Below are 23,393 nucleotides of genomic sequence, written 5' to 3' on the forward strand. Positions count from 1 at the left end.
ACACAGGCGCTCGGGGCTCGAGATAAGGGCTATCACCAGCTGAATGATCCCTGCCTGCATGGTGGGGATCGAGGCCACTTTGCCAGCAGGTGCCCCTAAGTGCTGTGCTATGGTGAGTCTGGGGAGACAGGCGGGGATGCGGCCAGACAGAAAAGCAGAATCAGGCCCCCAAGCAGAACCCCTCTACTACCTTCCTGTATCCTAACCACCAGAACAGTGGCCAATCCCACCTTCAGGTCAGGTTCCAGCGTTAGGCCCTGTCGATACCCACAGCATGTTGCACTCAGCATGCGCTGATAGATTCTGGAACATCCAGTAAGTTCACAGACACTAGAAACTGCCTAATGCCAGGCAGGAGGGCTGGGAGATGTGTAGGGTACAGAGCACAGCACCCCCTAACGCCAGGCAGGAGGGCTGGGAGATGGGGGATGTGTAGGATACAGAGCACAGCGCCCCCAAACACCGGGCAGGAGGGCTGGGAGATGGGGAATGTGTGGGATACAGAGCACAGTGCCCCCTAACGCCAGGCAGGAGGGCTGGGAGATGGGGGATGTGTAGGGAACAGAGCACAGCACCCCCTAACATCAGGCAGAGGGGCTGGGAGATAGGGGATGTGTAGGGTACAGAGCACAGTGCCCCCTAATGCCGGGCAGGAGGGCTGGGAGATGTGTAGGTGTCATGATATAATTCCTCACTCTGAACCTTAGCGTCCAAAAGATGGGGTACCAGCATGAATTCCTCTAAGCTCAATTACCTGCTTAGTACTTGTAGCACTGCCACCAACCAGGAATTCCAGTGCCTGGTACACTCTGGTCCCCCCAAAACCTTGCCCGGGGAACCCCAAGACCCAGACCCTCTGGATCTTAACACAAGGAAAGTAAACCCTTTCCCTCACCGTTGCCTCTCCCAGGCTTCCCCTCCCTGGGTTACCCTGGAAGATCACTGTGATTCAAACTCCTTGAATCTCAAAACAGAGAGAACAATTCACCTTCCCCCCTCCTTCTCTCTCCCCCTCCCAGACTCTCCCTGAGAGAGAAAGTAATCCTAACGCAGAGAGAAAATTAACCTCTCTCTCCCCCTTCCCTCCTTTCTCCCCACCAATTCCCTGGTGGATCCAGACCCAGTCCCCTGGGGTCTCACCAGAATAAAAAAACAATCAGGTTCTTAAACAAGAAAAGCTTTTAATTATAGAAGGAAAAAACAGTAAAAATTATCTTTGTAAATTTAAGATGGAATATGTTACAGGGTCTTTCAGTTATAGACACTGGGAATACCCTCCCAGTCTAAGTATACAAGTACAAATTAAAATCCTTTTAGCAAAATACAAATTTGAACTCCTTCCAGCCAAATACATATTTGCAAATAAAGAAAACAAACATAAGCCTAACTCACTTTATCTACCTAGTACTCACTATTCTGGACATATAAGAGACTGTATCAGAGAGATTGGAGAGAAACCTGGTTGCACATCTGGTCACTCTCAGAACCCAGAGAGAACAACCACCAAAAATTAACAGCACACACAAAAACTTCCCTCCCTCAAGGTTTGAAAGTATCCTGTCCCCTGATTGGTCCTCTGGTCAGGTGACAGCCAGGCTCACTGATCTTGTTAACCCTTTACAGGCAAAAAAGAGATATAAAGTACTTCTGTTCTATTAACTCCTACTATCTGTTTATGACAGTAGGATACAGAGCACAGCACCCCCTAACACCGGGCAGGAGGGCTGGGAGATGAGGGATGTGTAGGGTACAGAGCACAGCACCCCCTAACGCCAGGCAGGGGGGCTGGGAGATGGGGAATGTGTAGGGTAGAGAGCACAGAGCCCCTAACGCCGGGCAGAGGGGCTGGGAGATGGGGGATGTGTTGGGTACAGAGCACAGCACCCCTAACACTGGGCAGGAGGCTGGGAGATGCATAGGATACAGAGCATAGCGCCCCTAATGCTGATCAGGGAGGCTGAGGATGTGTAAGGTACAGAGCGCAGCACCTCCTAAGTTGGGCAGTGGGGCTGGCAATGGGGCGATGTAGGGTACAGAGCACAGCACCGCTAACCCTGGGCAAGGGAGCTGGGAGATGCATAGGATACAGAGTACAGCATCCTCTAACATCTGGCAGGGGAACTGAGAGATGGGGGGTGTAGGGTACAGAGCACAGCACCCCCTAATGCCTGGCAGGGGGCTGAGAGATGGTGGGTGTAGGGTACAGAGCACAGAGCCCCCTAATGCCTGGTAGGGGGGCTGGAAGCTGGGGGAATATGTAGGATACGGGGCACAGTGCTCCCTAACACCAGGGTGGGGGCTGGGAGATGGGGGATATGTAGGGTACAGAGAGCAGCACCCCCTAACACCAGGACACAAGGCCTAATCCGTGTCAGGGCGGAAATAATCACACCCTTCGAATGGGGGATCTGCCATGGGCACTGGCAGGAGCACTGCTTTACATTAAGGTTCTTTTGGTGATAGGCTAACCTTACCCCTGTCCTGCGTTTTGAGTGTAGCTGTAGATGGAAACCCAGATGGCAGAGATGGAGCAGGACTAACAGTGATCACTTAGTCTAGCCCTCACCCTGTGTCTAGCCTGTACAAGTGTAGAAACAAGCGAGTGCCTTTTCCTGCCCTGAGATGATTTTGGAGATGTCAATGGTTGCTACAGCTTTCTTCCTGTATGGATTGTGGGATCCAGAGGAGTGGTCTGTGTTCTGCATAGAGAACAAGATGTGTAGATCTTTTCTACCTCTATGTATTACTGTAAATACAGTTATTCAGTATATCAAATAAATAAAAGCATAAAAATACAGCAGAAAGCACCAAATTGAAACAGAGGATTGCTATGTACAGGGGGGATTGCTATGTACGGGTGGGGATTGCACATGACTAGTTAACCTCTCGATAGCTTTCATCAACATGTACTTTTTGACAGGTTACCACGTCCCGTGTAGTGTTTGTGTTCCACCCTCCATTCCCATTTTCAGTCGTGCACATTTTTGGTGCTGTACCTGGTGACTGGGCAGGGCAGGCAGTCAATGGGGAAGAAGCCATGGTCTGGCATGTAGTGTTCCACCCTGCTCCAGGTGGGGTCTGGTGCCCCAAGCCCCCAGAGAAGGGAGGCTGGCTTTTACCAGAGCTAGGGCAGCTGGGCAGCTCCAGTGACTGGTCTCTCCCTAGTGCACATCATTGTCATCCTGAATATCCATAGGCTGGGGGATGGTTCTTGAAGGCCTCCAGGATGAGGATGGTCTGAGAAGCCAGGCATCGGACCAAGGACTTGCTGTCCTGCTACAAGTCTTTGAGGACTTAAAAATGAAGGAAATGGAGGTCAGAGCCACAGCGCTCTGGAGAGCCCTGGTGCACCAGGCCAGCTCTGTACCTCTCGGTCCATGACAAGGAGACAGCAGGCTGGGTGGCAGGAGGCAGGGGATTAGCAGGAACAACCAGCAACCCTCACTAAACATCCCCACTGCCCTCCACAGCTGAGGGAGCCTCCAGACACGGGCAGTGAACCCCATTCACTCACTATTTCTAGGACTGCCCCATCCCTGCAGTATCTGAGAGCCTCATCCCTGCCTGTATTTACCCTCTCCCTTCCCCCCAATGCACAGATGGGCACTTAGGCCCAGAGTGGGGGAGATTCACAAAGGGGGCTTGGGCATTGTTAGACGCCGCCTAACTTCAGGTGCCCTGCTACCCTCCAGGAAATGCCGAGGAGGGAGCTCAGCCATTCTCTAGCTCCGGTTGGGAGGCCCAGCTGTGAACCTGCTCTAGGAGTGAGGAGCCTGAGCTGTGTCACCCTCCTGCCCTTTTCCCGAACAAATGTGGAGGAGATGCTGCTCTGCCCTGTGCTGCCCAGGGGTCCAGACACGCAGCAGGGAGGTAGGTGACTGGACGTCACCTTGGCCTCATTTGAAGCAGTGGCTTGACCCCAGGCACCCCACGTGGAGGTGATTGCTCCAAACACTGGGCCAGTGAGTGCAAGCGGGGAGGCAGCACCCCACCTTGGCCATGTTTGTGGGGGGCAATCGTCTGTGAAGGCCAGCCAGCTCAGGCCCAGTTTGGGGATCTGCCAGGCCGCAGCTCTGCCAACCAGCAGACATGACAGGGTTAGGGGGCAGCTGATCAGGGGTTTGGGAATCTACATTTTGCATCCCCTTGTGACTCACCCAAGACCACATTACTGGTGTTGGAGATTGAACCCAGCCCGTGGCCCTGGGCCGTTCATCCCCCTAGAGCTCAGTGCTCAAAGCGGGATCACTCACCCTTGCAGGTGGCATCCAGCTTGTCCTGGGTCCTCTGGTCCAGCTGCTGGGCAGTGAGCCCTACACACACACAAACAGCTTGTCACATCCCCGCGTCCCCAGCAAGGGTATCAAAGAGCCTGTCACCCTCCAAGCAGCGGGACTTTCCCCCACCCCTCGCTGGCCAGGACATGTTCCTGAGTCCCTAGGGGAAAGGGCGAGTCCCCAGGGATGGCTACAGGGCTGGTTGCCAAAGGAGAGCACAGCACCTTGAGGTTCCACTACCAAGATCTGAGGTCTTTGGTGTTTCTGGGGGGTTGGCAGTTACATTCTGTACCAGTTCTGGTAGAAACAGACTGATTTTCACTTTATCCACGTCACTCGGCTTCACGTACATTAGGTTCCTTTGAAGCTCGGCGCTGTAAGGTTTAGCGTTTTAGTATTCGGCTAAGTCAGTTCTTTGAAGAACAGACTCGTTTCAGCATCCAGTAAGCGAGTTGCGGTCGGTCGTTAGGCCCCCTGAGGATACAGAGGTCACCAGTGTTCTGAGCGAAGCGTCTGATTTTTCCCAACTCTTTTTAGAATGCTGCTCTTTTAGCCCCACCCCCACCCTCCTGGGGACACAGCGTCCACCAGTTTTCTGAATGAAGCATCATAGTCTTTCCATATACGAGAATATAGGGAAGTGGTGACGAGCTTATGGTTTTGGAAGAATGGTTTGTCAGTCCTTGGTGTTTTATTCACAAGCCCTAGAGCGCATGTTCTGGGTTTGTGAATGTGTGTGGTTCTGCACACGTTCAGGGCCCCTCGAGCACATGCTCCGGGTTTCTGAATGTGGGCATTTTCGCTCACAGTTTTCTCAGGGTTTGGTGTGGCAGTGGCCGCTGAGGAACTGGAGTTGTAGTTGTGTGGTTGTTTTTTACCAGACTCTTGTTTTGCCCTTGGGTTTGATGGATATGAGGTTTGGACTGCCCGGATGCTTCGTCTGCACTCTTGTGCTGTTTTGCATTGTTGAATGTCTCAAAGCAGATTCCTGGTTCTTTGGTGGTTCTGGAGGAGGTGTCCTTGTAGGGCTGACTAAGCATTATTAGAAAAGTTGCCCATGCCTATGGGGGGGTGGGGAGAACCATTTTATAAAACTGAACTTTACCATCAAAATTTTGGAGAGCTAAACTCCAACGAAGAAGTTTTTTGTTGTTCCCCTTGGCAGTATGAAGCCACTTTAGTGCAGCATGGTCAGTTTGTAGTTGGAACCGCCGTCCCCAAACATATGGGCGTAGCTTTTCCAGGGCGTACACAATGGCATAGCATTCCCTTTCACTGACTGACCAGTGACTTTCCCTCTCAGACAGTTTCTTGCTGAGAAATACGACAGGATGGAAGTTGTGATCTGTTGCTTCCTGCATGAGCACTGCTCCTATACCACGCTCAGATGCATCTGTGGTTACTAGGAATGGCTTGTCAAAGTCCGGGGCCCTGAGCACAGGGTCAGACATGAGCATCGCCTTAAGCTGGGTAAAGGCCTTTTGACACTCATCAGTCCACTTAACTGCATTTGGCTGGGTTTTTTTGGTCAGGTTGGTTAGTGGGGCAGCGATTTGGCTGTAGTGTGGTACAAATCGCCTGTAGTATCCGGCCAAGCCTAAGAAGGATTGGACCTGCTTTTTGGACCGTGGGACAGGCCACTTTTGGATAGCATCCACCTTGGTCTGTAGGGGGTTTATGGTTCCTCGACCCACCTGGTGCCCCAGGTAAGTCACTCTGTTTTGGCCTATTTGACACTTTTTGGCCTTAACAGTTAGTCCTGCCTGCCTGATGCACTCAAAGACCTTTTCCAGGTGTAGTAGGTGTTCAGGCCAGGAGTCTGAAAAAATGGCCACATCATCGAGGTAGGCAACTGCAAATTTTCCCAGTCCAGCTAGTAGACCATCTACCAGCCTCTGGAAGGTGGCGGGTGCATTTTGAAGGCCGAAAGGAAGGACATTGAATTCATACACCCCCGCATGGGTGACGAATGCTGACCTCTCCTTGGCAGGTTCATCTAGCGGTACTTGCCAGTACCCCTTGGTTAAGTCTATTGTAGAGATGAACTGGGCACGTCCCAACTTCTCCAATAGCTCATCGGTGCGTGGCATTGGATAGTTGTCCGGACGAGTTACCGCATTTAGCTTACGGTAGTCCACGCAAAAGCGTATTTCCCCATCTGGTTTGGGTACCAGAACCACTGGAGATGCCCATGCACTGGTAGATGGGCGGATTATACCCATCTGTAGCATGTTCTGGATCTCCCGTTCTATAGCAGCTTGGGCATGAGGAGACACCCGGTAGGGTGGGGTTCTGATTGGGTGAGCATTACCTGTATTAGTGGAGTGGTATGCCCGTTCAGTCCGTCCTGGGGTGGCTGAGAACAATGGGGCGAAGCTAGTGCACAGCTCTTTGATTTGTCGCCACTGCAGACGTTCCAGGGTGGTTGAGAGGGTCACCTCTTCCACGCCACCGTCTTTTTTTACGTCGTAGTAGACACCGTCAGGCCACTCAGCATCATCTCCCTGGACTGTAAACTGACAAACCTGTAAGTCTCTGGAATAGAAAGGCTTGAGAGAATTAACATGGTACACTTTAGGCTTTAGTGAGGAATTGGGAAATGCTATGAGGTAGTTTACAGTTCCCAGGCGCTCTTGGACCGTGAATGGCCCTTCCCATGATGCTTCCATCTTATGGGCCTGTTGCGCCTTCAAGACCATAACCTGGTCTTCTACCTTGAAGGAACGTTCTCTGGCATGTCTGTCATACCAGGCCTTTTGCTCTTCTTGAGCATCCTTTAGGTTTTCTCTAGCAAGGGCTAAAGAGTGTCGGAGGGTGCTTTGTAGGTTGCTTACAAAGTCCAGAATGTTAGTTCCTGGAGAAGGCATAAACCCCTCCCATTGCTGCTTCACCAACTGTAATGGCCCCTTAACCTCGTGACCATACACAAGTTCAAACGGTGAAAACCCTAAACTGGGATGTGGTACAGTCCTGTAGGCAAACAGCAACTGCTGCAACACTAGGTCCCAATTATTGGAGAATTCGTTGATGAATTTTTGTATCATGGCCCCCAAAGTTCCATTGAACCTTTTCACCAGGCCATTGGTTTGATGGTGGTACGGGGTGGCAACCAAGTGATTTACCCCATGAGTTTCCCACAGTTTTTCCATGGTCCCTGCCAGGAAATTAGACCCTGAATTTGTAAGGATGTCTGAGGGCCAACCTACCCTGGCAAAGATGTCTGTTAGGGCCAGGCACACAGTGTTAGCCCTGGTGTTGCCTAGACCTACTGCTTTTGGCCATCGGGTAGCAAAGTCCACTAAAGTCAGTACGTACTGCTTTCCTTTGGGTGTCTTTTTTGGGAAAGGACCCAGAATATCCACAGCTACTCGCTGAAATGGGACCTCAATTATGGGGAGTGGCTGGAGAGGGGCCTTGACCTGGTCTTGAGGCTTTCCCACTCTTTGGCATACCTCACAAGACCGGACATACTTGGCAACGTCCTTGCCCATCCCCTCCCAGTGGAAGGACTTCCCCAACCGGTCCTTGGTTCTGTTCACCCCAGCATGGCCACTGGGATGATCATGGGCTAAGCTTAAGAGCTTCCCCCGGTACTTAGTTGGAACCACCAACTGTTTTTGCGGCTGCCATTCTTCCCGGTGTCCACCAGAAAGAATTTCCTTGTATAAAAGTCCTTGGTCTATAACAAACCGGGATCGATTAGAAGAGCTGAGAGGCAGTGGGGTGCTCCGTGCCGCCGCCCACGCTTTCTGAAGGCTGTCATCTGCTTCCTGCTCAGTCTGGAACTGTTCCCTTGAGGCTGGGGTCACCAGTTCTTCCTCAGACTCTGGACTTGGGCTTGGTCCCTCTGGAAGCGATGTAGGTGATGGGGTTGTTTCCGTTGCTGGTGTACCGCTCTCCGCTGGTGCACCTGAGGGTATTTCAGGCTCTGGCTGAGCCTTTTAGGTATGGCTGTCTGTTGTTTCTGCCAGTTCTGGCTCGCTGGCGCCCTCTGGCGTTGAGTTTGAAGATGTGGTTGCACTTGCTGGTGCTGGTTGCTGTTCCAGTTCCGGGCCTGGGACTGGAGATGCTGTGGCTGTTTCAGTGGTAGGCATGGAATCCGGGTCCACTACCTCTGTCTGGGTCTCTGGTAACACAGACGGGGCCTCTGTGGACGGCTCAGGAACAGGAATGGGTCTGGAAGCTTGCCTGGTTTGGCTACGTGTAACCATTCCCACTCTCTTGGCCCGCCTCACCTGGTTGGCCAAGTCTTCCCCCAGTAGCATGGGGATAGGATAATTGTCATAGACTGCAAAAGTCCACATTCCTGACCAGCCTTTGTACTGGACAGGCAGTTGAGCTGTAGGCAAGTCTACAGCTTGTGACATGAAGGGGTAAATTGTAACTTTGGCCTTGGGTTGATGAATTTGGGGTCAACGAAGGATTGGTGGATAGCTGACACTTGTGCCCCCGTGTCTCTCCACGCAGTAACCTTCTTTCCGCCCACTCTCAAATTTTCCCTTCGCTCCAAGGGTATTTGAGAGGCATCCGGGCCTGGGGATCTTTGGGGTGATGGTGGTGTAATGAATTGCACTCGCATGGTGTTCTTTGGACAGTTGGCCTTGATATGTCCCAGTTCATTACACTTAAAGCATCTTCCATCTGATGGGTCACTGGGCCGAGGTGAGTTACTGGAGACTGGTGAGGTGGAAGGGTAGGGTGTCTGTGGCTTTACTTGGGTGGTATGTGGGGTCTTTGGCTGTCCTCGGTTGTAGGGTTTATGGTCTGTGTGTCCCCTGGGGTAATCGTTCCCCTTGACAGTAGCTTTCTTGCTTTCTGCCAGTTCCATCCATTTGGCTCCAATCTCCCCCGCCTCAGCGAGATTTTTGGGTTTTCCATCTTGTATGTACCGTGTGATGTCTTCAGGAACACCATCCAAGAACTGCTCCATTTGTATGAGGAAGTGCAGTTCTTCCAAGGTTTGAACGTTGTTTCCTGTTATCCAGGCCTCATAGTTTTTTGCAATGTAGTAGGCGTGTTTGGGAAATGACACCTCTGGTTTCCACTTTTGGGTTCTGAAGCGCCGACGGGCATGATCTGGGGTTATCCCCATTCTGTATCTGGTCTTGGTTTGAAAAAGTTTATAGTCATTCATTTGCTGCTTAGGCATTTCAGCTGCCACCTCTGCTAAAGGTCCACTGAGCTGTGACCTCAATTCTACCATGTACTGGTCTTCGGGGATGTTGTACCCAAGACAGGCTCTTTCAAAATTTTCCAAGAAGGCCTCGGTGTCATCACCTGCCTTGTAGGTGGGAAATTTCCTGTGCTGTGGAGCAATAATTGGCGATGGGTTGTTAGGATTGGCTGGAATCTGTTGCTTAGCCTTTTCTAATTCCATGGCCTGTTGGTGGGCTTCCCTCTGGAGTTCTATCTGTCTTCTGTGGGCTGCCTCGTCTTCTGCTTGTTTCCTTCGGTGGGCCACCTCTTCTTCTTCTAGTTTTCTTTTGTGTGCTGCCTCTTTGGCTGCCTGTTCTCTTTGGTAGGCTGCCAGTTTGATGCTTTCTTCCTTTTCTTTCAGCTCCACCTCTTTTTGTCTTTTTTCCAGTTGTCGCCTGTGTTCAGCTTCTTTGATTTGTTCTTCGGCCTCCATTTTTGTCTTGGTAGACATGGTTCCTGTTTTCTTGTGTTGGGGTGCCCTCCGGTGTTTATCTTCTGAACTGCAGGTTCTCTGTTGCCTCCTGAAGTCTGCCTAGCAACAGTGCCTTTAGCTAATCTTCAATGTTAAGTAAACCTGAAAAACCACTTTATTTGCATATATATAGTGCTGGTAATGACTCTCAATGGGAGTGCTATTGTGTGACAAAAGACTCTTAATAGCACTTTAATGGTTTCTTGCTTAACATGCAAGCCACAAACTGCCAGAGAGAGCAGAAAAAAAATTCTCTCTGGTTCCCTTTTAAAACCAAACTGTTTCTCTCTGCTAAAAAGCCCTTAGCAGAGAAAAGAAAAATATAATATTCCTACTGGCTTCTGGATTCTGTCTATATCCCAACCGCTGCTACTCATATCATAACCTTAGTCCCAGATTTGGACCTTAGCGTCCAAAATATGGGGGTTAGCATGAAAACCTCCAAGCTTAGTTACCAGCTTGGACCTGGTACTTGCTGCCACCACCCAAAAAATTAGAGTGTTTTGGGGCACTCTGGTCCCCCTGAAAAACCTTCCCTGGGGACCCCAAGACCCAAATCCCTTGAGTCTCACAACAAAGGGAAATAATCCTTTTTCCCTTCCCCCCTCCAGGTGCTCCTGGAGAGATACACAGACACAAGCTCTGTGAATCCAAACAGAGTGACTCCCCCTCTCCGTTCCCAGTCCTGGAAACAAAAAGCACTTTCCTCTTCACCCAGAGGGAATGCAAAATCAGGCTAGTAAATCCAACACACACAGATCTCCCCCCTGATTTCTTCCTCCCACCAATTCCCTGGTGAGTACAGACTCAATTTCCCTGAAGTAAAGAAAAACTCCAACAGGTCTTAAAAAAAAGCTTTATATAAAAAGAAAGAAAAATACATACAAATGGTCTCTCTGTATTAAGATGACGAAATACAGGGTTAATTGCTTAAAAGAATATTGAATAAACAGCCTTATTCAAAAAGAATACAAATCAAAGCACTCCAGCACTTATATTCATGCAAATACCAAAGAAAAGAAACCATATAACTTACTATCTGATCTCTTTGTCCTTACACTTAGAAACAGAAGATTAGAAAGTAAAACTACTTCTCCAAAGCTCAGAGACAGCAGGCAGACAGACAAAAGACTCAGACACAAACTTCCCTCCACCCAGAGTTGAAAAAATCCGGTTTCCTGATTGGTCCTCTGGTCAGGTGCTTCAGGTGAAAGAGACATTAACCCTTAGCTATCTGTTTATGACACTCACCCACACCTATATATTCACTTAAAATATAAAACCTCATAGAACAACTCAACCAATAAGCAAAATATATTTACTGGGCTTCATCCATCCATCAGTCACTAATGCTGGTGAATTTTCCCTTTCAGCTGTCTCTTTCCCTTTTCTTCTGAGCTTGTTTTCCCTCTGCTCTAAGGATCTCTGATGTTTTCACTATACTGTGGAGCAAACAGCATTATTATAAACCACATGAAACCGTCTTGTAAACTTAAAAACTAAATATTCATTACGGTGTTTTTCTGTTTAAAAAGTCAGCGCTTTAAAACAAATCATCCAGTTCAGGCTGTACGACAAACACAGGTTTTGAGTTTATTTCTGCCACTTAAAAAGAAAACAAAAAACAAACAAACAAACAACAACAATCTCAAAAACATTTTTTTTAAATACATCTCATTTTGCAGAATAAAAAAACGAACTGCTTTTAAAATCCATTTTAAACCACATTTTGCACAGGAACAAAACCCTGTTGGTTTGAAACAAACCAAGTACTTTTAAAACCCTACACCTATGCCTTGTCCAGACCCCTCTCACACACAAATCAGCAGCTTTAGAAACACATCAAAACAAGTTTGCACCCATATACTTTTCAATACCCCCCCTACATTTAAAAGGCCCATGCTTGTTCTGTCCCTAAGCCATGTGTGCTTGGGCCTTTGGGTTAGTTAGTATGATTCCCCACAATTGCCTCAAACCCATTTGTCATGGTATAATTCCCCACTCTGAACCTTAGCGTCCAAGAGATAGGGTACCAGCATGAATTCCTCTAAGCTTGATTACCAGCTTAGGACCTGTAGCGCTGCCACCAACCAGGAATTCCAGTGCCTGTTACACTCTGGTCTCCCCAAAACCTTGTCCAGGGAACCCCAAGACCCAGACCCTCTGGATCTTAACACAAGGAAAGAAAACCCTTTCCCCCACTGTTCCCTCTCCCAGGCTTCCCCTCCCTGGTTACCCTGGAAGATCACTGTGATTCAAACTCCTTGAATCTTTAAACAGAGAGGAAAATTCACCTTCCCCCCTCCTTCTCTTTCCCCCTCCCAGACTCTCCCTGAGAGAGAAAGTAATCCTAACACAGAGAGAAAATAACCTTTCTCTTCCCCTTCCCTCCTTTCTCCACACCAATTCCCTGGTGGATCCAGACCCAGTCCCCTGGGGTCTCACCAGAATAAAAAAAACAATCTGGTTCTTAAACAAGAAAAGCTTTTAATGAAAGAAGGAAAAACAGTAAAATTTATCTTTGTAGATTTAAGATGGAATATGTTACAGGGTCTTTCAGCTATAGACACTGGGAATACCCTCCCAGCCTAAGTATACAAGTACAAATTAAAATCCTTTCAGCAAAATACAAACTTGAACTCCTTCCAGCCAAATACACATTTGAACTCCTCCCAGCCAAATACACATTTGCAAATAAAGAAAACAAACATAAGCCTAACTCGCTTTATCTACCTAGTACTTACTATTCTGGACATATAAGAGACTGTATCAGAGAGATTGGAGAGAAACCTGGTTGCATGTCTGGTCACTCTCAGAACCCAGAGAGAACAACAACCAAAATCTAACAGCACATACACAGACTTCCCTCCTTCAAGATTTGAAAGTATCCTGACCCCTGATTGGTCCTCTGGTCAGGTGACAGCCAAGCTCACTGAACTTAACCCTTTACAGGCAAAAGAGACATGAAGCACTTCTGTTCTATTAACCCTTAACTATCTATGACACCATTTTTAAAAAAACATCACATTATGCACAGTAAGTGAAAAACCTTTTAGTCTGAAACAAACCAAATACTTTAAAAAAACCCTACACCTATGCCTTGCACAGACCCCTCTCACACACAAATCAGCAGCTTTAGAAACACACCAAACTAAGTTTGCCTCCATATACCTTTCAATACCCCCACCACCCCAATGCTTTTAAATGCCAGTTGCAAAAAAGTTCCCTTTCACTATGGGATCAAGTGTTGTAGGCATATGCTTGTTCCGTTCCCCCATGTGTGTTTGGGCCTTCAGGTTAAAGAACAAGGAAAAATGTTAATCACTATTACCACCAAATCCCTATACAAACTGTGTAATACCTAAAGTTTTTTAAAACAGTATTAAGCACAATTATAGTTAAAATGGTTTTTACCTTGGCCTGGTGGTGAACTACAGCTTAAAGTTACTGGGTCCATGCTAAGCAGATCACGCTGCAATGAAGATAGGCACCGTTATTTTCCTAAGACAGCTTGGGCAAAGAGTGGCATTATACAATATATAGTTTCAGAGTTCAAGCCAGCAAGCCTTACCTCTGTCTGCCGTCCAGCAGCCTTTCAAGAAAGTTTCTGTTGAAAAGGACAGTCTCCAACAGACCTGAGGTTTTTATGCCATCTTAGCCCATTGTTTCAAACAGACTTCAGCATAGTAGCTAGTAGGGTAATTTAACCACTAAAGCTCTGAACTAATAGATCCTTAAGGACTTTAGGCACCTCTCCCATAGCATAGCCTTTTGTGATCTGGGGTGAGGGAATCAAGTTGTCTGCACAACAGGGCTTTATTTTTTTTTCTTTTTTTCTGTAAGTTAAAATAATTTTTTCTGTGGAGCCTTCTTAGAGTATTGAACAGTACTCATTTCCAAGTGGAGGGCCCTTTGCAGATATCAATAAATGTCTTGGGGCTTGGGTTTTTTTTTTAAACATGTTTCTTTCATGCTTAAAGTTTGGGGTGGGGGTGTTTTCTAGAAAGAATGACACATAGCATTCGACCAACTCCAGGGCCATATTTAATCTGTCCAATAGTGTTCCACCAACTCCAGGGGTTATATTGAAACTGTCCAATTGCATCCATGAATTCCTGAGGTTTTATTTCATTTCATATTAATCAGAACTCACCATCCACCTTCACCCGCCTCCATCAAATTTAACCCTAGGACAACAAAGGTAAGTAATCACAGTCACCCTGGTTATTCAATGGTGGGGGGGAGCATGGTTCAACCCACTCAGTGCAACAGGATAAGTCAACTCTATTGTATTCAAACACATGTCTGAACAACCTGTTTGCTTTATTTTAAGCAAATTTTTTAGGATTTTTCTCCCCTCCCACAACATACAGTTCAGCTTTTTGCTGTAAATGAGTCACTTTCACACACAAAACCCACAAGCGCTAGATTCTCACAAACAATTTATTTTTTATTTAAAAGACATACAGCTCCCACAAACCTCCCAACTCCTGATCAGACACAGGAGGAGTTGACCCAGACTGTGGGGAAGATCACTGAGGTGAGCAAATCTGCCAATAAGCACAGGACCCACCATGGTAGAGGAGGAACTTTGTCACACCACTGAAGTCCAACTCACCCAGCCATGGGACCATTGGCTTGGCGCATCTATGACACGGCCCTTGCAATCTTCACAAAGCTTTTCCCTAAGGCAACGTTTAAGGGCAGCATAAACAGCAACACGTACAATAGTCCGCAGGACTTTTTTACACTCACGACGTGGCACTGGCTCAGTTAGTTCTATGCCAAGCCTCCTCCGAAACATCTCATGGCCATCATCCTCAGAGTCCTCTTTAACAATGTGTATCGGCATTGAGCAAAACCAAGGTGGGCCCAGTTCATCTTTCCTGCTTGATGCAATGCTGTCCAGGGCTTCCGGGCCATCTAGAAAGGCATCGTCCAGCTGTTGAGAGATTTTCAGAACAGAAACAGTGTAAGCACTCCACTGCTTGTTTTTAGATTTACACAACTCCCGGTTCCTTACCCATTAAGAAGCAATTGCTTCTTAATCATTCATTTAACTGTGTGACATCTTTTCCATTCACCTTGTCCACCGGTGACTCCCCCGAGCCTCAATCACATTCCACTTCTAAAGGGGTGGACAAAGAGAGGCCACCATGCTCCTTGGAGTGTCTCACAAGCAGTTGGGTTTTCGGTTCAGGTTCCGGTGTATCCATCAATGACTGGGCCGAAGGGCTCCCCTCGTTCTCTCCCTCCTCCTCCTCGGGACTGTTGCTAATGTAGCGCTTTCTCCGCGTAGGGTCAAAGACCCTCAGACCTAAAACAAAGTCTGAAGTTCTTATACGGGTGATGAAGGAGTCCAAGTTTCCTATCAGCAGCCTTTCCACGAGTTCTAAAACATGTGTCCTTGGTAAGAGATGGCCTCATCTGTCTGGTACTGGGACTTATGGGGTAATGGTGCTGCACTCGGATTGGCAGATGGCCTTGGGAGGAGTTCTTAGTGGGGTCATTGTGATGAAGTAGGGGCTGTCTGTGTGGGGAATGGGATAGCAGGGGAGGACTTTAGGGGATGGACGATACCGGAGCCTGTAACCTGAGCTAGGTAAGGGAGGGGAAAGGTCAACACCTTTACCCGGGAAGGGGACAAAGGAAGGGAGTGGCTGGAGGGAAGCAGTTTGAGTTTGGGCTTGGGGCTGTGTGGGCGGAATTCAGGGTATCCTAGCTAGGATCCAAGCACCCTGAAAGCCCAGAAGGACTCGATGGAGGGGTCCTGACTGTGCCTGCAAGCTCTGCTGTAACCTGTGTTCCTGTTGTCCAATAAACCTTCTGTTTTACTGGCTGGCCAAGAGTCACTGTGGGTCCCAGGAAGAGGGGTGCAGGACCGGACTCCCCACACTCCGTGACAGTCATACAGCCCACTTCCGGACGGGTCACCCTGCCCCAGAATTCTCCCTGATTGGTCAAAATCTCCTCTTGGGGCAGTTCTATTGGGTCAAAACCCATCCTAATTGGTAGATGGCGGAGGGAGGAGTTCTTAGAGGGGGTCACATGACCCATTTCTGGACGGGTCACCCCACCTCAGAACTCACCCTGATTGGTCAAATCTCCTCTGAGGGTGGTCCTTTTGGGATGAAACCCATCCTGACTGGTAGAGAGTTGTGGGAGGAGTTATTAGAGGGGTCACATGACACACCTTGCTTCCAGTCATGTGGCCGCCTTGACCCCGAAATTAAAACCCTCCATGGGGTGGGACTTCTGGTGACAGGCAGGAGGGACTCAGAGGTCAATGGGTGGGGCTTGTAGGGGTCAAGGGGAGGAGTTAGGTTTTGATTGATGGTGGCATTCCTGATAAATACCAGCATTACATGGATAGCTTAGAAAGAAATGTGGACTCATTACCTCTGGACCGGACTGTGACTGCCCTATTGACCTACCACCTTGGCTGAAAGTTGCTTTTCCCTGTATTTACGCATTGTTGGGACCAGAATTAGTGGATCTCCCTGCGTACAGTCATGAAAACCAGTCCTAAGAGCAGGCCCTTTTTGGGAAAAAGAAATGTGGGACTCTGCTACACCTCTCTTTAGACAATTAGCTCCTGAACAAAGTGATCATTTGAAACCATTACCCTCTGCTGTGAATCCCACAATTGTTGGCTCACAGGAAATCTGCAAAGGTTTTCATCAAACTTCATCTGCAAGGATTTCCAATCTAACACTCGTTTGGGCAAGGGACAAATGGAAGACAGATTTCAAAACACACTATGGACATTTTAACAGTCTGATATGCTTTTTGAGCTAACTAACGGTCCCCTGACCTTGCAACACTTCCTCAGTGATTTATTCGGGGACAGTGTCATCTAGTCGGGTGACATACGTCTCTTTCTGGAGAACCCAGAGCAGCACGCGCAGCACATCTGAACCTGGAGAGGTTTCGGCAGCATGGTCTCAACACAGAATTGGAAAAGCAGAACCTCCAGCCAACTCTCCACAGAGTTTTTGGGGTACATCCTCTCCCCAGAAGATGTTACGATTGATCCAAATAAGGTGGAAGCCATTCATCAATGGGGCGGAGTTGGAAGTCCTCAAGACGTGCAGCGCTTCCTAGACTTCACTCATCCTGCGAAATTGAGATGTGCTGGCTCTCAGTGATGCTTAGACGGAAAACCACACGCCCCACACAGAGGTTGGAACTACCCACTCCCCGGTTGTCCTGAGGAGCCATGATTTCTCCAGGAGCTGGGTAAAGGGCACTGGGATCAGTCAGTCAAAGGCAGGGGAGAATCGTGTGAGGAGAGGGTCTGAGAGGAGGAGCGTGGGCTAGGTTCTGTATTTGGGCTTGGCAGGGATCAAGAGAAGGGACAGGGCTGTTAGAGGGCAATGCGAGGTGCGAGGGGGGTCGGAGATGGGGGCAAGGCCTGAAAAGTTCAGCTGCTTTAGATCAACTGTGCCAGAGAATCACTGGTTGAAGTGACTGAAAGCTCTGACCTTAGGCTGGCCAAAATCCTCCTCCTCAGATGGGAACATCCCAAAAGTCTGCAGAAGCTCAGCCTCTGAGATGAACGTTGTGGCCCTAACCTCTCTCTGCTCTGTACCTCACAGGATTCCAGCCGGCTGTTCCAATCCAGGAGGAAAACTGTGCCACTGAAGTCTCCCAGCACCTGTGCAGGGAAGTGCCACTTAACCCCGCTGTGATGCACAGACCTTGCCCTTGCTGTCTGCACAGGGCTGAATTTCACCCCTTCAGAGTGTAAGGAAATAATTGGCTGAAGGCCTTTTTCTTTTTGGACGTCTGTCTAGTGGGAAAGAACCATGGGGATTTGCAACCTGTTTTGCTCCCATGCCTGGTGCTTCAATGATGCAGAGAAGTGCTGAATCATTGGTTGATTTCCCCACCTTTTAATCTACTCTCTTCTTCTCTTTTAACAGGTATTCGAAGGCCCCCCCGTGCGTCATATGGGCATTCTTGGGGGTGCAGATTGCATCAGACCTGCACCTGAATAAATAAGAGCGAATTAAATATGCAGACACTAAAGTTTTGCAGCCAAATTCTCAGAAACCTTACTCTTCAATGTAGGATCAGGATTTTGGTTTGAATTGATTTTTTAAAAAAAAGTTCTAAGCAGATCCAACACGGTAAGAAGAGGAAACAGAAGCAAAAACTGAAAGACTGTTACTAAAACCAATGAACAGCTGCAGAGAGTGGAGACCCAGCAAAGCAAACAAATGAATACTATGAGTAAATAACCTGAAAGCAAATGGGGAAGAAAACCTCATCTGGGTAATTGTGGCTCTTGGGACAAAAATCAGGTTCCTGGTACATAGCCTGGCTGAGATAATCCCTTTTCCCTGGATCCCAGACCTGAGATTTAAATGTCATTCTCTGTGTGGTGTCCTTATTTTATTCCTAGGAAAAGGATCCCCAAAGGAGGTGTAAGGATCCTGGACTCTAGTGTCTGCCAGAAGCTTCAGCCACCTTCACAGGTAGAAGTCACTGTCTTTCCTACAATGCCACTAGTGCTCTTCCTGCTCTCCAGATCTGCACCCTCCAGCAGGACAGAGACACCCCTTAACTCCCCGAGTCCTGATTTCCTGCCATTCACGGGGTTGGGGGTTTGCATTGCTCTCACCCCCACCATCCGAGACTTTTTCTATGGGAATCTCCCTAGAGCAGGGGAGAAATCTGTTCTTCCATTAGAACCAGTCTGCTCAGTAAATCCACCCACACTGACCTCATCTCAGCTGCTTTGTTTATCTGAGATTAATGGTATCTTTGGAAAACTGTTAGCATGTCGGGGTGTCAGGTGGGGCAGGGGACGCAGGAGCACCAGCAGATTCCCCTGAAGAACACCACCCTGTCTTTCTCTGGTCAGGTTAGAGCTCGCTGTCCATTGTGGAGGTGAAGACCGGATGAGAGCTGCTGGATTGACCTTGATATGCCATGTCCTTCTGTGGATGAAGGACCTACATCTCAGGGATGGCCAGCAGCAGATGTAACACATATCCAGGAATGGTCTAAATAACCTACATAGAGAGGTAAGTAAAATCATGGCCACATGTAGACATCACAAGAATTGGTGGGGATTGACCCAGGGTCCTTCAGCACAAGCCCCTCTCACTCACTGTAAACAAATCCAGCTCCACCCACTAGACCAAATCCCATTCCAGAGCCATAGAACCCAGGAGCCCTGATTCTCAGACTTAGGCCTCGCATCACAAGGCCAAACCTTTTCCCGTTATGGGCGCTGTAGAAGGGACCACTGGCAACACCCCCCCTCTACATTTCCCCTGTCAGAGACTGCAGCCATGGGTGACAAGTGAATGAGCTGAGATCTCCCCTGTGGAAATCCAAGGGGCTGCACATTTGGGGTTTCACAGGGATGGCCTCTGGCAGCCATTGACAGAGTGTTCCTGGGAGGAGATATTCCATCTCTAACAAAGAGTTTCTGTTCCCCCAGATCTCAACTGCTCAGCAGAATGCGGGAGAGCCAAGTGCTGATGGGCTAAAGGGGTCCCAGGAGTTGCTGTGCAGCAGGGGCAGTGTCTGCAGTCACCATGGGCCAAACCCTGCACTCCAGACAACCCAGGCTGTTTCCCTGGATTGCAAAGGGGACTTTAGGTTGGGGAATCAGTTGCTGGTCCCTGTGTCCACAAATGGGATATTTTCATGAGGCTACTTAATGGTCCATGAAGCACCATGCAAGCAAGGGGAGAATGGACAATAGAGAGTGAGGTTGGGACCTCTGCGGGGCTGCTGCAGTCAAACATCCACAGCCAGAAGAGAGACGATGGGAAACGCGCTTCGATGGCTGGCCACAGCCACAGCAGCTGTCTCAGAAAGCTCCGCTCAAGCTCTAGCCAACAGAGGCAGGACAAAGAGCCACACAGGGAGAGCCTGGGTTGCAATTAGCAAGATGCGTTTTTTCAGTGGATTACGCTGCCCTGAGTGTCAATTTCCTGCAACGTGCACATCCAGCCTCCCTGGCTGACCTCAATAGGAGTTAGGTTCTCCGTGCCCACAGGACAGGGCTGGCCTTACCTTGAGGCGAACTGAGGCGGCTGCCTCCGGTGCCAGACTGTGGGAGGATGCGACTAGGACCCAGAGTGTAGAAAACTGTGTCTGGTGCTGGTGCATATGTTTTCTATCTGCTCTAGATGCACAGAGATGGTGGAGTGCTGTGCTGCAGGAAGGGGGGCACAAGAGACATAACAGGCAGACAGGAGAGAAGGGGAGAGGGAATAACAGAAAGCAGTAGGAGCTCCAGGGAGAGAGAGGAGGAGGAGCCTCTTATGTACCTCTCGAGAACCCCCAGGAGCCTGGACTGATTAACACCAGCTTCTCAGAGAGCTTCCTATTTCCTGCTGCTTTCCTGAACCTGCTTGAGGAGAACAGACAGTCAACTGAAGTAGTAGGAGCCTGGTAGGCCCTTAAGACGCTGATATCTTCCCTCACTCAGGACCTGCTACCAGCCTACTTATTTGTCCCCTTCAACGTAGTGTTGAGAGCCACTCTAGCTGGCACAGAACAGCAGTCATGAGTGTCATAAACAGATAGCTAAGGGTTAATGTCTCTTTCACCTGGAAAGGAGTAACCTGAAACACCTGACCAGAGGACCAATCAGGAAACAAGACTTTTTCAAATCTGGGTGGAGGGAAGTTTGTGTGTGAGTCCTTTGTTCTGGTCTTGTGCCTGTCTCTCTCTCGGCTATGAGAGGATTTCTGTCTCTTGCTTTCTAATCTTCTGTTTCCCAGTTGTAAGTACAAAAGATAAAATAGTGATTTATAGGGGTTTTATTTTGTATTTACATGTGTGTAGTTGCTGGAATGTTTTGAATTGTATTCTTTTTGAATAAGGCTGTTTATTCATATTTCTTTTAAGCAATTGACCCTGTATTTGTCACCTTAATACAGATAGACCATTTTTATGTATTTTTCTTTCTTTTTACATAAAGCTTTCTTTTAAGACCTGTTGGAGTTTTTCTTTAGTGGGGAACTCCAGGGAATTGAGTCTGTGCTCACCAGGGAATTGGTGGGAGGAAGAAGTCAGGGGGAAATCTGTGTGTGTTAGATTTACTAGTCTGACTTTGCATTCCCTCTGGGTGAAGAGGGAAGTACTTCTGTTTCCAGGACTGGAAATAGGGAGGGTGGAATTCCTCTGTTTAGATTCACGGAGCATGCTTCTGTGTATCTTTCCAGGAACCCAGGGAGGGAACACCTGGAGGGGGGAAGGGAAATGGTTTATTCCCCTTTGTTGTGAGACTCAAGGAATCTGGGTCTTGGGGTCCCCAGGGAAGGTTTTTGGGGGGACCAGAGTGCCCCCAAACACTCTAATTTTTTGGGTGGTGGCAGCTTTACCAGGTCCAAGCTGGCAACTAAGCTTGGAGGTTTTCATGCTAACCCCCATATTTTGGACGCTAAGGTCCAAATCTGGGAATAGGTTATGACAATGAGTGAAAGAAGAAAACGCCACCCTGGGGCAGCATTCAGAAAAGGAAAGAAAGCAAAGGAAGCTTTTCTGTCTAAGCAGGAAGGAGCTCTCCTGAGATACAGAGACACAAATGTTCATGGTGAGCCTTCCGGCCCCAGTGAGGATGTGAGCAGTGAGGAGATGCCTGATCTTCCAGTTAGTCAGAGTGCAGGTGACCTGGCAGCTACTGTGGCATCCATATCTCCATCTCAAATGGATGGAACCATGCACATTCCTAAAGAAAAGTGTAGCTCAGAGAAGAGTTTGGTGGAGGTGCAAGAAACAGCCGGTGCTGAGTTTAGTTCCTTAAGTCTAGATGATCCAGGAGTGTGGACCCACTTGAGCAGTAGCCTGAGGGACTTCCTTGTATTGCATGGGCCACAGCAAGTAAAAAACTTCATGTTCCCCAAAGACAATGAAAATAGAAGTTTCCATCTAACACATTCCTGGTGTGAAATCCCCAATGGTGACAAAGTGGAGAGGCCATGGCTTAGATACTCAAAAACCCAGAATGCTGCATGCTGTTTTTGTTGCAAACTCTTCCAGTCTAATGTTCCAGCCACATTGCGTTATACAGGAACAAAGGACTGGAAAAATCTGGCTAGAAATGTGGCATGCCATGAGAAGGCAGCAAATCACCAGAGAGTATTCTATACATGGAAAGAGCTTGAGAGGAGCCTAAGTTTAAAGTCCACCATAGATGATGAGCATCAAGAGAAGATTGCATCAGAGTTTTGAAAAGGCTCTTTGCCATTGTGAGAGGGCTTGCTACCCAAAACCTAGCACTGCGTGGCACTTCAGATCAGCTGCATGTGCCAAACAATGGAAACTTCTGCACAGAACATCCTCACCACACAAGTTCCCCAACCCACCACCCTTTCTTTAATCATAATAATAATTCATAATAAATAAATGACTATTCATCAAAAGAAAGAAAGAACGTCCTACTTCTTACATCTCCTGCTTTTTTTGTATGTGTCTATCATAAACAGATAGTCAAGGGTTAATGTCTCTTTTACCTGTAAAGGGTTAAGAAGCTCAGTAAACCTGGCTGACACCTGACCAGAGGACCAACAGGGGGACAAGATACTTTCAAATCTTGGTGGAGGGAAGTCTTTGTTTGTGCTCTTTGTTTTGGGTGTTGTTCGTTCTTGGGACTAAGAGGGACCAGACGTACATCCAGACTGTCCAAATCTTTCTGAATCAGTCTTTCATGTGTCAAAATTGTAAGAAATAGCCAGGCAAGGCAGATTAGTCTTATGTTTGTTTTCTCAACTTGTGAATGTTTCTTTTTGCTGGAAGGATTTTTACCTCTGATTGCTGTAACTTTGAATCTAAGGCTAGGGGGTGTCCCTCTGGTCTATATGAATCTGAGTACCCTGTAAAGCATTTTCCATCCTAATTTTACAGAGATAATTTTTACCTTTTCTTTTTTTAATTAAAAGCTTTCTTTTTAAGAATCTGATTGATTTTCCTTGTTTTAAGATCCAATGGGATTGGGTCTGAACTCACCAGGGATTGGTGGGGAGAAAGGAGGGGGGATGGTTAATTCCTCCTTGTTTTAAGATCCAAGGAGTTTAAATCTGTTTTCACCAGGGAATTGGTGAAGCCTCTCAAGGCAACTCAGGGATGGGAAAGTCTGCGGGGGGAGGGGGGGACAGGGAGTGCGCCAGACACTGAATTTCTGGCTGGTGGCAGCGTTACCAGATCTAAGCTAGTAATTAAGCTTAGAAGTGCTCAGGCAGGTCCCCACATTTGTACTCTAAAGTTCAGAGTGGGGAAAGAAACCTTGACATGGTGAGCAGCGGTGTGGGATTTTTAGGAACCAAAAGCCAGTAGGATTTTTTTTCTCTCCTTTCTAGCTGCTTGGAAAGCAGGCTGAGGGCAGAGGTGTTGAGTTTTTTAACAAGGGTCTTTGGAGGTTTCAAGCTGTGAGGAAGCAGACAGCAAAAAGGAATTTACAAGTTGAATTGTTTTCTTTCTTT

At 48.1% G+C, this 23,393-nt stretch overlaps 1 pseudogene; it reads right to left on the bottom strand.

Moving 5' to 3' along the window:
• LOC127051467 (uncharacterized) overlaps positions 1-23,393 on the bottom strand; it is a 99,825-nt pseudogene that overhangs the window by 66,697 nt on the left and 9,735 nt on the right.

Source organism: Gopherus flavomarginatus, chromosome 5 (assembly GCF_025201925.1).
Source record: "Gopherus flavomarginatus isolate rGopFla2 chromosome 5, rGopFla2.mat.asm, whole genome shotgun sequence".
Taxonomy (NCBI): domain Eukaryota; kingdom Metazoa; phylum Chordata; order Testudines; family Testudinidae; genus Gopherus; species Gopherus flavomarginatus.